The sequence below is a fragment of the Anopheles darlingi genome, chromosome 2 (assembly GCF_943734745.1).
Source record: "Anopheles darlingi chromosome 2, idAnoDarlMG_H_01, whole genome shotgun sequence".
NCBI lineage: Eukaryota > Metazoa > Arthropoda > Insecta > Diptera > Culicidae > Anopheles > Anopheles darlingi.
In genome coordinates, this window is record NC_064874.1 from 13,556,772 (window position 1) to 13,571,771 (window position 15,000).

The window sequence follows — 15,000 nt, forward strand, 5'->3', positions numbered from 1 at the left end:
CTTTCGTCGAGCCGTTCCGTTTCGTGAAGCACACCTTCCTTTCCTTCCAGCTCTTCGTTCCCTCTCAGTCCCTAGCTTTTAATCACCTTCATGTTCACTCGATCGGAAGCCAAACCGACGGAGTGCGACCGCGACGGGTCGCGGACCGCTAGTCTGCAGGCCGTTTCCAATATCCTGCAAATCCTGCCCTTTCCAAGAGGTTGTGGCTCAACGAATCTGAATTTTGAAGGTGAATGAGTTTACGGAAGGACCATAATATTCAAACGACGATTTCCCATCCTTCGGGAAAACCCCTAAGGTGCACCTAAGGTGATTGCCGATCCCCCTCCCCGGGTTTTGATTATTAAATAAGACGCTTTCCACCTTTTCCGTCTTCCAGACGAAATCAACCATCATCAAACGGTTTACCGAAACCCTTAAAATGCGCAATCAGTGCGACAGCATAATTTGCCTGCCCTCTGCGTGTGTGTGTGTGTGTGTGTGTATCGGTGTGGGAAGAAATTTTCAATTTCCCTTCCGGTAAACACCTCCCAAAAAAGGTGCAAAGATAGTTTCGTCACCCGGTTGAAGGGTTTCAGGCGAAAGGATATTTCCATTCAGATTTTCCTCCGGATTGGCAATTGCTGGTCGTAATCCTTCATCCTTTCCATCCGCATCCCTTATGTTGCTAAGGTCCCTCCTCCTCCTCCTCCTCTTCACTCGTCACCTGCACGGTCGAATGGTTACCAAAAAGGGCACGGCATTCCGACCGTCGTCGTCCTCGTCCTCATCGTCGTTGTCGGAGTCGTTGCGTAAACTTGCCTGATTAGTGTTTATGTTTATGATCAACCGGAATCAACCGACAGTATTGCTGGTTGGGTTGGTGGCCTGGAGGCCGGTGGTGACGGAACCATAGAACCAGGCCGCAGGTGTTGGAGGTGAGAGTTGAGCCACACTTTACACAGCCACACAGTGGGCCTCGAAAAAGGTGAAGGATGTTGTTTGTATTACTTCTGCACGTGCCACCTGCCACCTACCTACCGAAAAGGCGACCCTTGCATTGGTAGGATGTCTAATTTTCGCTTTTTAACGGCCAAAAACTGGGCCCAATGCCGGCCGAACGGCAATGGCAAAGGAAGGAAACACGTTTTATTGCTTCAATCAGAGTGTTCTCGGAGAAATTGCTGGTTACCCCGGAACCACGTTCGGGATCATTAAGCATTTTTCTTTCTTCGCTTTTTTTCTGTATGCTACTTTGCCTGAAGCTACGCGAAGAAGCTGAATGAAAGCTCGCCGTGTTACCTGTCATAAACAGAGATATTTATGGCCGCAAGGATGAAGGCAACAAAACCATTTACCAGCACCACATTCACCGTAAGGCGTAAGGCCGTTTCTGACAGTTTCTTTGGTTTGGTGTGTTAATTGTTTTGTTGGACTACCGCTTCCGCCATCATTATCGACGACCAGGCGACGAACGGTGCCATCTAGCGCGTGTAATTAGGGACGACCATTGTAACCGTGAGCAATGGTTGTTTTGTCGTAAAATGAATAAAAAGTGTTTGAATAATGTTCTTGCTTCATGACCATGGGTTGCATGTTTGATCAACGTCTGGTGATGATGAGAGAAACTCGAAACTCGAAACTTTGCATCGCCTGCTGCGTCGCAACACGCACGGACTCTTGTCAACGGACTGTGCTGTCATTCTGCTCCCAAATGATGACGTTTCGAAGATTTGTAGTAGCTCCGTGCTGGTATCGTTTCACGCATGCTTTCCTTTTGATAGTAAATGATTAAAGACGTTTTCGCACGATGCTTTTGCGTGGAATAGCAACACCGGAAGGACCAAAGCAAAACGCGAAAGGAGCAGCAGCCTTCATAAACCACCGAGACGTCGTAATTTCGTCTTGGTCACGTGGCTAATATGCTTGTTTCTTCTTTAGCCATCGTTTAGCACTCCATTTCCGTTCCGTTGCCCTCGGTTCGCACTCCTTTTGAAGTGGCCCAAGGTAGTTTCCCTTTTTTTTCAGTCGCTTTCTCTCTCCTTCTGACTTTCTTTTCCCGGCGAACGACGTAGTTCCGTTTCGTGCCATATCCAGCCCGCCGGAACCTCCCGCCCTCTCATACTCGTCGGCCATAATCGTCAAATACGTTGTTATTATTTCCGCTCTTTGTCCTCCGGAACGCAAATACCGGTCGCGGTAGGCCTTTCCTTTTCGGAAGGGCGCTCAGGTTTGCTGTGCTGATAGCATGCCGCATTCCGGAAGGAGCACTACCGAATAGGGGGGTAGGGACCACCAGCAGCGACCGGGAAATTAATTACCCCGTGAAAAGTTACTCCATAACACATAATTTTCCTTTTGCCAACGATTAGAAGTCGTGGCGCGGGAGGAGGCGTTTCCCTTTCGTCTTGAACTGTCCCCGGCTTCCTCCTTCACCGCTTCGCACTGATGGTAATGATAGCAGGTCGATTACCGGGAGGGGTCCTTGGTTGAGGTTATGAATGAAAATGGCAAATCGTTTTCCCTTATCTGCTGCTCCATCATCATCATCGAGCCCGCGACTCCTTTGTCGTTTTGGTTTGGTTCAGTTTCGTTTTTTTCTTCTTCTTGCCCCTCTTGACGATATTCCCTTTCCAAATTTGTGTCTGTGCCGCGAAGTGAATCATCATTTCGTGACCCAAACAACGGAAAACTTTTGATGTCGATTCCTGTTTCATATTTGTTTGTTTTCGTCCTGTTTTTTCTTTTTGCAGATCCTTTGTGCCGGCTCGTGAGGGGAGGGCAATACACGAAACAGAACATTGGGCAGTGCATTGGACAAACATGGCATAAGACGATTAAGAAGGTAACTCTTTTGATTTATATCCCATCAGCTAGCTAACTAACTTCCAGCCGGTTAACGGAGGGCACAGGCCACTCGGAAAGTAGTTTGCAGAACGATAAATTGTTTAATGTTCCTCCATTTCTTGGCAAACTTTTGGCGAAACGGCAATAGTTTGATCAGAGTTTTGTGATGATCCAACTTGCTGCTACTGACGGTGCAATGTTAGTGAATTTTAAGCTTGATAGCAAGAGGGAATTTAAGGAATTTACACCACAAATTATATAAAATGGCGCGCCCTAAGATGCCAACCGCACAACGGAACCAACCTCGGCGACACCGGATACGGCATCCCGCCAGGAACGGGTCATTAAAAAGTCTTAAATATTGCAACACTCGCCGCCGATCGGTATCACCATCGTCGCTTTTCCTCACCTTTACCACTACCCCGCTTCCAAGCCCATAAACTCATTGTGATTACTCGTTGCTGCTGCTGCTGCTGCTACTCTACGGAAGAACCGCAGCGAGCAGAACGCGTGTTGTTCCGCAGAAAAGAGATAAAGTGACTGAAAAGGAAAATCTCTCCCGGCCCCGTAGGCACACGCCAACCCATCACACCAAACGGTGGGTTCCTGGGTTCACCAACGGTGGGTTCTAAAGTACTGGGAAAGCGCCCAGCGCCCAGACCGCCGAATTAAATTATTGCCTGTAAATATCGTTTTCTGTTTGCCTTCCGGTTTCGGCTGCTGCTGCTGCTGCTGCTGCTGCTGGTGGGCAAGTGAAAACTTACTTTCGTCCTTCCAATCCCCTCACCCACCGGAGGTTTGGCCACCATTTGTTTGCACCGATAAAATGGCACCGATAGGAGCACCGATGATCAGCGGCGAGGTCCTCGGGACCGACGAAGGAGGACGAAATCCGTTTAGCTGAAGTACGGAACCCTCTTCTTCGACGCCATCGTCCGTTCTGTTTGCCTAGAGCGTTGCCTTTCTTAGATTTCAATCACCTCGCTTCTATTCGCACACCAGACGCAGCTCGAGCATCGCTGGTGTAAACGATAAACCAATGAAGCCATGAATCGATGCGGTCGATCGTGGGAACGCCGCTCCTTGGGACGCCGGGCCTACCATCTTCGAAACCCAACCATTTCGAGTGGCAAGTGGTGGAGGAGTGCGTAAGGGACCGCACGGCGACCGCATGAGCGGCTCGCTGATGGTGATGGTGATGATGGGTCCCCCGGATGAGGCGCCCCTGTCCGACGGAACCGATGGAGCGGTTCACGCAAAACGTTTATTGTAATGGGACTTTGATATCCTTCCGGGAGTATGGCAGTATGGCCGGACGGGCACCAGGATTCCCGAGCCTTTTTTATCGTTTGTTTATGTTTCCGGTCCTTCTTCGGGGATGTGTTTGGCGCAAGAGGGAAAGAGGAAGTGGTCACCCCACTACGGTTACATCTGACGTCGATTCCACAAAACGGTGATAAAGCATCCGTTAGTGTGTGTGTGTGTGGGTGGCTTGCGTGATTTAATTAACTGTTCCAAGGGGGAACCACCTTCCGGAAGCATCCTTAGCAGTGAGGGAACGTTGCAAACGGCCGCTGAAATGAGCTGTAGCTAATGAATTGAATGCCTCTCCGCTATGTCTATAATACGAGAGCGAGAAAGAGACATTGAAAGGATATAAACGTGGTCCCGGTTTATGCTGGCAGGACAATTTCGGATGCTTATCTATTTGAAGGCTGCCGAATGGCTTCCTGAATTGATTCCCGGGGTCATCGGAATGGATCGTTCAATCGTGCGCAAAGATTGCTGACTCCGAGCGGTTCCGTTCGCTCGGTGACGCTTACGTGTCTCTTCTTGGCACTTCTTGGAGTTCACTTCGTCCTCCCCATCCGCCCCCTAACGGTGACTCACATGCTAGGTCACTGGGAGGAGGTTTGTGAGGCAAACAGGCATCTCGTCCCACTTTTGCGTCAACTCCTACAAGCTACAAGTCATCAGAGTCAAGCTGGTGGTGGTGATGGTGGGAAGTCTGTGGTAGTCTTCGGTCTACAGTCTACGGGAGCAAAAGTGCACCATTTTATGGATTCCAAACTCGTTCGGCAACGTTGAATGTGGTTACGGTTTGCACACAATCGTCCTATCGCAAGGTTTGCGCATTCTAGGAGTTTGCACAAAAAAAGGCTAAGTAAATAAAATTGTAACGTCCCGATAATAAAAATCAGGCACACACCACTCTAGCGCCATACTATTCCTCATCCTTTTAACGGCCTTTTGAGGCTACCCCAGCGGTGACTTGCATGACTTTGGTGGAGTTCGCCGGTCCCACCGCGGTACCACATGCAAAACGATGGTCCGGTGGACAGACACGAAGGCGAACGTACATGAAAAGAGGATTTTATTGCCTAGCGGAATGCACACAAATGCAGTGCAGTGCAGCCCGTTCATCGCCGGTGCATTTCCGGTGCCAGGTTTTTGCGTCGTGACGAGAGTCGTGGTTGGGCGGGTGAGGTGAAATAAAATCTAGGAACTAGGTTAAGATGATTTCGTCCCGGGAATATGCACTCTTCCGCAGCGGCTCACCACGGAGCGCCGCGGTCCGGTCCGGTTGTCGTCGGTGAAGTAACCGAAGTAATGCCATGCACATAAATAATTCAGCGGGAATTCAGATAGGAATTTCGTGGCCATCACGTTTCCCAATAAAGCCCCCCGGGGGGACCCCATAAATTTGAATTGGAACACAAGCGACCAAAGTCGTGCGTTTGTTTGGATGCAGTAACTCTTTACGATGTTGCGCCGCCTGAAGAACGGTTTCTAGCAGATGATTCTTTGTTCAATTTGCAAAATGCGGACGTTTCGGTTTCATACCTTTTGTGGGGTAACAGTTATATCCTAGTACATAGGGGGTATTATCCAACTCATGCGACTCCATCATCGGTTCGATCGATATTAGCTTCGATATTAGAAGCAGCTGTGATGTGACGTAAAAAGATCTCATTCTCTCCCCCAGGGGGAGAAGGGAATGAAAAGCGAGAATGTCTGGGGACGACAATGGCGATAACTTCAACGTTTCATCATCCTCATGAAATACTCCCTGGCGGTCGCCGGTATTGCAGTTGTATTCCCTCGCAGCCTTACAACCCATTGAACCACAACGACGATGATGATGATGTACTGGAGACCAGGGACAAAAGCAACCAGAAAAAGAAATGCAGAAAGAGGAGCTAGTAGGAGGACTCGACTCGGGAGAGCACTAATCAAAATGTTTTCATGTGGCAAAACTTTTCATCCCTCCAATCCCTTCGGTCGGTGGACAGTAGCCGAGGTGCGGCCCGGATCCAGGCCAGGCATTTACAGGCAGTAGCATACCGTCAGTACGGCACCTCTGGAATGCCGTGATGCCTGCGAGTGCCATGGCATGTCAGGGAGCCGTTTGCCGTTCTTTTTTTTCCATACCCCAACTCCTGTTCTCTTTTGTCCAGCACAGCTCGCAGCTATGGAGGAGGAGAAGGAGGAGGAGAAGGAGGAGTTTCGCAAAGTGGATGGATGGCTAATAGAAGCGTCGGCTGGAGTCCGGCGACTCCAGGCAGGATAGTTGGATAGACGACTGAAAGCTGACATTCATGTTGCGTCTGGCGCTCCACGACTGGTCACGATGGATGCAACATTTTTGTGTCCCACCCTCCATAACCTCGCCTCCGTATAGCCGGACCTCCCGTGCCCTTGCCGGGGCAATGTGAAATAGCACATCATTCCTGGTGCCCTTCGGCGTTGTTGTAGCTGCTGCTCACGGGGACGCACCTTGAAGTTGCAAACGTCAGCAGCAAATGGCCATTTTAGAGGGCACCGCTACTGTCTAGTTCAGTGCCGTGCTGGAAGGGAGAGAAAGGAGTCATAAAGTACACTTTCTTTGATCAAGTGAAAACCGGTTCCGTCTGTAGCCGGTGGCAATCGGCCGGCGACATTGATAGGTACCAGTGCCAGCGGCTATCCCGCATTTGCTGCTGCTGCTGCGTGTTGGGCGCAACCATGCACCACATGCTCACACACACAAGCATACATGCACTCCCATCGGACTGGCTCAATGTTGTTGAACCGCATTCTTGGTGGCCCTTCCGCAGGGATATTCCCTGTCCGCCGAGTGGCCGTGGGTGACGTGGGTTTAAATTTACGATCGATAGCATCATAGGTGTGTAGTCGTGCTTTGGGTGGTAAGTAGCGCTCGTAGTGCGCGTGCCATCAGATGCGATGGTGACGGGTTGACGAGGGGATGGGGATATTGACATGTGCTACCAATAGGAGGATAATGGCATGGGATTTGGCTACAAAAGCAGAGAGCTACCTCTACCCCGGGGGTACTATGCATCCGGGGAACGCATCATCTTCTCGAAGCTTAATGACCGACCAGATGGTTGGCTGATGTAATCGAATACTGCATCTAGCGGGGATGCGTAGCGCCGGTCGGTTGCAGTGTGCCTTTTGGAGGTAGAGATGCGCGCCTTGCGCGATTTGAATGTGCCGAAGCTAATTCTCCAAGTGACAGCCGTCACTTTGACAGATGACAAGTTGATCGACAACGCAAATCTTACCTTTCGAAGCCATTAATCGCAGCAGGCCTTGGAGGGAAAGATGCTAGACCAGGTGGACGCGTCACGTCCGTGAAGTATGAAATCGAATCTGAAATTATGTGCATTACGTAAATACACACACACACACCGATTGCTACGCGGTAGCTACGGTTACGCGGGAGCACCAGCACCGGCTGGAAGCTTCTAGCGGGAGACACGATTAAGATCGTTTTGATGGATTGCGTGAGGTGAAAGATATTAGCTAACCAACCGAGAAGACCAAACGGATGCGTCTCTCGCGTCCTCCCATCCCCCGGGTGATGGGGGTTCTTCTCCCGGTGGCATGTGACAGCGTGACAGCGCGACATTCCGCACAATTCCGTACCACGCGCTGCCGCAAACACTTTGCATACAATGGTACCGCGTGCGTCTCTCTCGGATTTTCTCATCGCGCGAGGCTTCCGGCCAATTCCGGAGGCCGGCTCGGCTTAGTCGGCCCTAGATCGTCAACGTCGTCGTCGTTGTTGCTTGTGCCATTCCGGCGAGATAGCGTCATGGCTACGTTTGATTTCAATCCGCTCCGCCACTTCAATCACCAGCGCCAGCCCTTGCTAAGTGGCCGCGTGTATCGCCCAAGCCGCTTCCTTTTGCGTTTCGGAGCGCACAAGATGATGATGATCGGTCGCTTCGTTCGTTGTATTTCATTTTTCAAAAAAATCATTTCCTTCGACTGATGATTTTTAATGACTTCATTCGATGGCACCCTCCTCAGGGGAGTAATTATCATTCTGATTGGATGATCATCACGTCATCCGGTGCTGGACGCGTCGAGAGCATCACGTCGCGACGTTCACGAAACGTCGACTGATTGGATATCGGTTCTCGCCACGTCCCGGATCTTATTCACCGAAGGTCCAAGTCTCCTCCTGGAGACACGTTGGGGGGGGACTCGGTTGGCTGTAAATTAATTATCCGCTCGTCCGTCCATGGCAGCCCTAGACAGAGTTTAAATGCCGGTACAGCGTGACAGCGATGAAGCACTACGATCTTCAGCGGAATGTTGCCGATGAAGCGTTCTTCCGCCAAACTCTTTATCAAATCACGTCATGGGCTAACCAATTTCTGAAAATAAAAAACATTCCCGAAACTCTACACTTTGGCAGTCAGGCAAGCCGTGACCGCAACGTGTGAATGAGTCAGTTCACCGGAAACATCTTTCTAGAATGCAGTTCACGAACCATCTAAAACGGTTGGATAGCCTCGACTCGGGGACCTAACGGGGTGATGCCGTGCCATTCCGCTCGATTGTTTACTGCTCAGTCGCCCCGTAGTCCAGCACTTCGTCGTCTGCCAAAGTCGCAGTCACGTCAGCGCGACCTTCCGTGAGGCCGGCACATCGTAACTTCATTAGCTTTGTGCTGGAGACGGGCTCCAGCTGGGGAGGTCCGATTCTCTCGAACAGATAACCCCTTGACTTGACTCGGCTGGCGGGCTAGCTCTCCAGCAGAACAGTCTGCCTATTGTTTGCCTGCCTGCCTGCCTGCCGAGTCCTCCAGTCAGTCTCGCTCACTCGAGGGCCACCGGTCACGATGCGATCGGTGCGAGCTTTTGTTTGTGTGTTCGTTTACTGGTCCAGGGGAAGGTTTTTCCGGCCGTGGACTCGCTTGGGGGGGGAAATACGCCACCGTCATTTTGACGCTTTGCCTTTTCAGCTTTTCCCGGCTGCCCGAAAACGCCATGGATTTTAATTTATTTTCGCCTCCTTCCAGCCAGCCTTGTTCTTCCTGCCAAACACTTTCCGTTCGGTTTTATCGGCATCTGGAACATGCTCTAGGGCAGCATTATCAGAATACACACACAGGCATACACACACACGTACACCCGCATGATGACAACGGTCGCTGGTGCGAGAGGCCTTTTTTCCAACGTCGTCAACATCGTCATGCTTCCGGTGGAAGCGAAGCTTCAGAAAGTCTCGCGAACTCCACATGCGGTCCAACAAAGTCCCACAACCGGGCGCGTCCTTCTGTGACCTGCTGTGTAGTGCTCGGTACTAGTGATGTTCTCTACTGCTGCTGCTGCTGCTGCTACTGCTGACTGGCACAGGTTTCATTTGGAGAACTAACTGTTAGAGAGTTAGAGGTTCGCTATCAGCTCGTTCCTATCTGACGTTTGGCGAACATTCCCGGTCGCTGCCGATAGAGCGCGTTCCTTGTTCACCGGAAGCTATGCTCCCAAAAACACAAGAAAAGGCCCATAATGGAGCCATCACATTTGATTTTACCGAAACCTCATTTCTATTTTCCCACAGCTCCGCGCAATGTCGATGTCGGCGGCTGTCGGTCGTCGGTCCGTCCACCCCCCCATCACACCTCTAATGCCTTCCTTCCCAATAGATCCCATTGTGAGCTTCGGGGTTCAGCCCCGAAAGCTCGCTGAAGTGGTTGGTGATACCAATTGTTTCGTGGTAGTCTCCTGCAGCAGTACGCTCGACGGCGCAGACATCGAGGCGTCTCGAATTTCGCTCTCTGAGAGGCTTCCCTACGTAGGGCTACTACCCGGTTGTGGTCGTTTGCGGTGTGCGGTTTTCTGGAACATTTATCATCACATTCGCATCTTCGCACTCTAGCGAATATCGAAGGACGAGGCGCGAGGCTCGCTGCGAGGATTATTCCGCGCACGGTACGCCGACGACGATGATGATGATGATGAAGCAGGGGCACGGCATCGCAGGCGGACAATAGATGCTTCCCGACTTGTCCGGGGCGGCCTGTCGAAAAGTGGAGAGTTTAGCCATCATTGTACGGCACAGCGCGCCAACAGAGCCTCGTGACCATCAGCCATGAGTCTGATGATAAAGTGAATGTCAACTTTTTCCCATCCGGGTCCGGGTTTTTCTGGGGGACAGGACACCAATCGGAAGTCCGCGTTAAAAGGGTTACTGTGGCCGCCCTCCCCCCTCGCCGGGGGCGAACCATGCACCATCCCAAATGGAAATGGCCGGGAATGTTTGGAATGAATTTGTGGCCGATGCCGGAATGTCCCAATTTTGGCTTCTCCCAAACAATACCGAGCACGGAAAACGTTATTAGGAATCTACACACAGGAGCTGGGGCGGGCACCCACAAAAACAACCATCGCAGGGCCTTGGGAACCCTTGGGACAGACCTTGGGACTTCCGGATGTTGCTGACAGGGGCAGAGAAGCTGTGGTTTGGAGACCACCAATTAAATTCGAGGAAACTTCGACCTCCGCGTCCGGGCGGATTGGAATTTGATGCAAAGCATTCTTGCGAGGATGCTTAACAAAGTGAAACAATCCAATTAGTTCGCCGCCTGCTGATGGACTACAGCTTTGCTGCCGGGCTGTCAAAATTGACAGTATTTTATGGTCTCCCTCCACCCTTTTTCATAGGCAGGTCATGGAAATCCGATGGAAATTCGTTTTCTTCCCAGCCCCCTTAAATATTTTATCCATTTTTAATCCCTTCAGATTTTGTCGAAGAAGCAGCGCCTACTGCTACCGTTCGTCCTCGTGTTATCATAACTCATCGCCAGCTGAAAGCTATCTCTGGAATGCGTATCCTAGAGGTAGTAGAGAGAGCAGTACACAACTTCCGTTGCTGCTGCTGCTACTGCTGCTGCTGGTGGTGGTGTGGTTGTGGCTGTTGTCTGCCTCTGTTGACGCAGCTCAGTAGCTATCGTACCGACCTTGCAAGATGATGCCGTCTGGCGCAATGATTGCCTGCTGGCGCGCTCTCGAAAGCGTCCCGTTCTCCAGACGCTCTTTGTAGCTTCTGAGTCGGGTTTCCTGGGAAGGGAAAGGGGGTGGGGGAGGGGGACAAAACCATACCGCCGCTGGCGAGAGGCGTAACCGTTTTTCACCCCTTTTGTGACACCATTACGGGGTGCAGTTGGTGATGTTTCGTGCGTCGTGCGGCCCCAGGATGCTGGGAGCAAAGGCGCAAAGGCAGTTGAAGTGGCAAAGCTGACGCATCCTTCGGTGGTGGTGCTGTTGGTATACGAGGTGTTTCGCCGGGATGGTTCACGCCAGCTTGAGCTTTTTTTTGTGCTTCCTTATCTGAAGATGCACTCACTCGGATGGCCGCCGGAACCGGCATCTTTCTATCCAGGCCCCAAAGAAGAGACCCAACAGACCCAGCTGGCGCAATTGTCTAGGTTTTCTGTGGCATGTGGATGCATGTGATGTGTCCCGGTACACATCCCGGTCTGGAACCTGGCCTGGCCCTGGAATCATCATCATACCGAACCGAGCCAAACACACACACACAGACACGCACAATGCTAGGGTAGGGTAGTAAATCATGGGAGCTTTTGGAGTTATAATTTATCTTTCTCACACACACACACACACACGGGACAAACTGCTTCGGCTGCATCATTGTGTGTAAAGAGAGGATGTGTAACAGTGCACGGCAGTGCAGTCACGCAGAAGGACGGGACCCACTGTACCGTTAACGGATTACCTTCTATGGAAGGAGTATAGTTGCAACTGCAACTCGTATCGCGGCCTCTGGTGGCGTAGATACGTAGAGCGCGTCAACGCCAGCAAGAACGGATCCGCCGTGTGGACTCTCTGCGTTCCTCTGAATCGCTTCTCAAGCTGGCAAGCGGAAGGAAACGTTTAGAAGACAGCACACTCTTCGAAATCGTTTGGGCAATTGCGCAAAAATCATCCTCAAGAAAACTGCTCCCTGCTAGCACTCTGTGGCTCTCTATAACTCTCGAGCATGAAGGAGGTGGTGGAGATGATGATGATGGAGATGATGGCGAGTGTAAAATGCTTCCCGGAAAGCTAAGCTCCTCGCGCTGGAGGCGAATATTTATTACCACGTTTTTTTGTCCTCTTGCTCCTCCTCCTCCGGTGGGAGCGCAGGAGCATGAATAAGATGCCGAGGCAAAGGCTTATCTGAAGATTCTACGCTTTTCACGTTTCAAGAGCCTAGCGCAGGCTCGAGAGGGGCTCTCTGGGCTTGTGGGTGGCTACAAAAAACCACCACCACCACGGAACTGAAGCGGAACGTATACGAGAAGCGTTTAGTAGCGCGTGAGAGCGAAGGTCAGTGTCTTCTTCGCATTACTGCGCCAGAGGAGAGGAACTATTGCAACCGTCCTGTCCTCCGCCGGGCTGGTATGAGGCTTCCCATACCCATCAATTACTGGCACCAATGGGGCCCCGTGAGCGTCATGAGATCATCTCCCTTTTTGTGGGAAGCCTAGCGAAGATGACTCCGTGAACGACGCAATCCACGGTTCGCTGTATTGCGGTTGAAGCTTCCAAGCCACTTCCTTCTAGCGCGCGCCATCGTCATTCTCGGTAGAATTAGCCGGGGTACCAACGAATGGAATGGGGGAATAGTATGCCATCGCGGAGCTCGCAGCGATGACGATCGTCATCGTCTAATTAAGCCGTATTTTTATGAGCCTTCAGCGGAGGATCAGATCGAGGTACATCGAGAACATGATGTTCGAGAATCGAACACGATCTTGAACCTGGCCAGCCAGCCAGCCAGCCTTGACATTGCGCCATCATCTCGTGCTTTGCGTCTCGTGTGCCACAGTCGGTGGCGATGGGACCGCTCGAGCTCGAAGCTCGAGCTACGTGAGGCTTGTAGCCGGTCTCTGCATGCCGGGATAGGATGATATCGCAAAAATCGACGCTCCCTCCCGAAACCACCGACTGCGACCGAGGGCATCATCATCAATCTTTCGAAATCGCGCACCGCAATCTGCAGGATTGACGTGAGATCTGACCAATATCTCAGCAGCAGCAGCACCAGCAGTTCGTGCTTCTAAGGCTGCTGCCTCAATAATCTGCTGTCATGGCGCAGTGAGTCATCGAAATGCAGAGGAGTTATTGGTGTTTTCGTTGCGGACGGCATCGAAACCGGTGGAAAAGGATTATTAACGACGTTGATCGGTGCCCGTCAACACGTGGCACGACGCGCGCGCCCCTGGGTCCTTCCGTTCTTTCCAGCATTCCAGACCCCTCTCGCCCGTTAGGGGGACAATCTGGCGTTGCTCAACAATAACAATTAGCACCTGTGAACAGTCCAGTCCCGCTTCTGGAGATTGCCTTCTGGGTTGACGGTCCAGTTGGAGCTCCGTCCAAGATTGATGATGACAGTGCAGAGTTGGCTCGATGTGCGTGAGGCTGATTGAATGATTAAATGCTTGCCTAACGAGTTTATTGGGTTTACTTGAGAGGTTCTTTGACCGAAACACATGTGTCGTACACATTCTATAAAATGAAAAATGATCGAGCAACGGGAGGCGCCTACTGCGATTCAAACACAGCGTCAACAAATGGTTACTTTGTTCATTAAACGACTGGGTCGAAAATGTGCAATGTTCTCCACGAGATCAAAAGTATGTTGCATAAACATGCAGCATGGATAATGTCAAGTGATTCTAACGGTGCTTTTGTTTTCAAAAAAATACGATAAACAAGCGTAAATATCAAGGTAAACAAGCGGACGCCAACGCTCCCATCCCATCGTCACCATCATGTGCACGTGTGTGTGTGTTCCTGTTGGCGCCCTGTATCGCGAGCATAATTTTCCATGCGCCACCTTAAAGCGATAATGATGACTTTTACAGCCTTCCTTTGCCCATACATTACTCGGACGGTTGGACGGTTTCATGCTGCGCTATGCGCTGCCGCCTTCATTTCTTGGGTGGCAATGAGTATAAGATTGAAAAATGTTTACATTACCAGGGCCGAGGTGAACCGTGGTGAGGTGTTGAGCGGAAAAGCGAGGAAGAAAATTGAAATTAAACGCGAAAGGCAAACGCAGCTACTGGCTGGCTGGGTGGCTGGCTGGCTGGATGAATCATGCCACCGAACTCCACCGTGTGCAGCATAAGGCTACGTACAACCATCGAGTTCTGTCACCCGGTTCCAGCTCTCCCCAGGCTGCTACAGCGAATGGACGAGAAGAGGTGTTGCCACCAGCTGTTTACCTCGACACCGATTTTCCACTCGCTTTTCATGGCGTTTTTCTTCTTCGCTTCGCTTTTCTTCTCGTAAGGAAAACACCACTTTCCCTGCCGAATGGTGATAGTCCGGAGGTAGGCGTGCGCCTCCTCGCGACAAGAACGCGCCGAGTTTTTCCACGCTCCGAGTTTTCCCATCCACCGGAATGCCTGCCCGAATGGTGTTCGTTCTTTCTTTCTTTCTTTCTTTCTTTTTGGTTTTTTGGTATGTTTTCCCCCATTGAAACGAATGGAGCTGTCTGAAAAGAGGGATGGCATTTGGACGATTCCTTTTCGTGTTTTTTCGTCCCAGAAAAGGAGGGGGTGAAGGGGTGGGCTGGCGAGGAGAGTCTTGTGACAAAGCGACAAATTATTGACAGCATGGCGTGCTGGTTTCGGAATGCTCACGCTGTGATTGCCTCGGGTGTTGCTGCTGGATTATGAAGTTGAAGACGAAGGAGGAGAAACAAACATACACATACACACACGCACACCCTTGGAGACAGAGGCCAACAAAAATATGGTAAATTAGCTTTAAACAGGCTGACAACAGCAGCAACAGCAGCAGGTCTGGTTTTGTCTTTAACCGCGGTGTGAAAGTGAATTCCGCTGTAAATGAAGAAATGATTGAGTAC

General features: G+C 51.1%; 1 protein-coding gene across 1 annotated transcript in view; it reads left to right on the plus strand.

The window, feature by feature from the left end:
* LOC125950876 (uncharacterized) overlaps positions 1 to 15,000 on the plus strand; it is a 117,144-nt gene that overhangs the window by 76,863 nt on the left and 25,281 nt on the right. Inside the window, exon 3 of the mRNA XM_049679256.1 lies at positions 2,733 to 2,824. The gene's annotated coding sequence lies outside the window, so the exon portion shown is untranslated. The remainder of the gene's footprint in view (positions 1 to 2,732; positions 2,825 to 15,000) is intronic.